This window comes from Orycteropus afer, unplaced genomic scaffold (genome assembly GCF_000298275.1).
Source record: "Orycteropus afer afer isolate SDZICR_OR568_19922 unplaced genomic scaffold, OryAfe1.0 scaffold00039, whole genome shotgun sequence".
Taxonomy (NCBI): Eukaryota; Metazoa; Chordata; class Mammalia; order Tubulidentata; family Orycteropodidae; genus Orycteropus; species Orycteropus afer.
The window spans coordinates 12,352,029-12,352,548 of NW_006921626.1; the positions used below are offsets into that span (position 1 = coordinate 12,352,029).

Consider the following 520-nt stretch of genomic DNA (forward strand, 5'->3'; position numbering starts at 1 on the left):
GTTGTCAGAAGGGACCATTCTCTGGAGAAGGATGTCATGCTTGGTAGGGTGGAGGGTCGATGAAAGAGGGGGAGGCCTTCAATGAGATGGATTGACACAGTGTCTGCAATGATGGGCTCATGTATAGTAGGAATCATGGAGCTGGTGCGGGATCTGGCAGTGTTTCATTCTGCTGTGCATGGGCTCACTATGAGTCGGAAATGACTCGATGGCACCTAACAACAACAACAACAAGCATCTTTCTGCTATTCTTTGCTTTCAGCCAAGATCCATCCCACATCAGTTATTATATCCCTCATTTCACATCCTTTTCTGAATCCAGCTTGCATTTCTGGAAGTTCTCTGTCAATATACTGCTGCAACCATTTTTGATTTATCTTCAATGTGATTGCATGTGATATTAATGATATTGTTTGATAATTTCCACATTCTGTGGTATCACCTTTCTTTGAAATGGGTCCAAATATGAATCTCTTCCAGTCAGTTGACCATGTAGATGTCTTCCACATCTCTTGGCATA

General features: G+C 42.5%; 1 protein-coding gene across 1 annotated transcript in view; it reads left to right on the top strand.

Moving 5' to 3' along the window:
* Window positions 1-520, top strand: part of DNAH14 (dynein axonemal heavy chain 14) — a 792,430-nt gene that overhangs the window by 701,653 nt on the left and 90,257 nt on the right. The gene's annotated exons all lie outside the window — the stretch shown is intronic.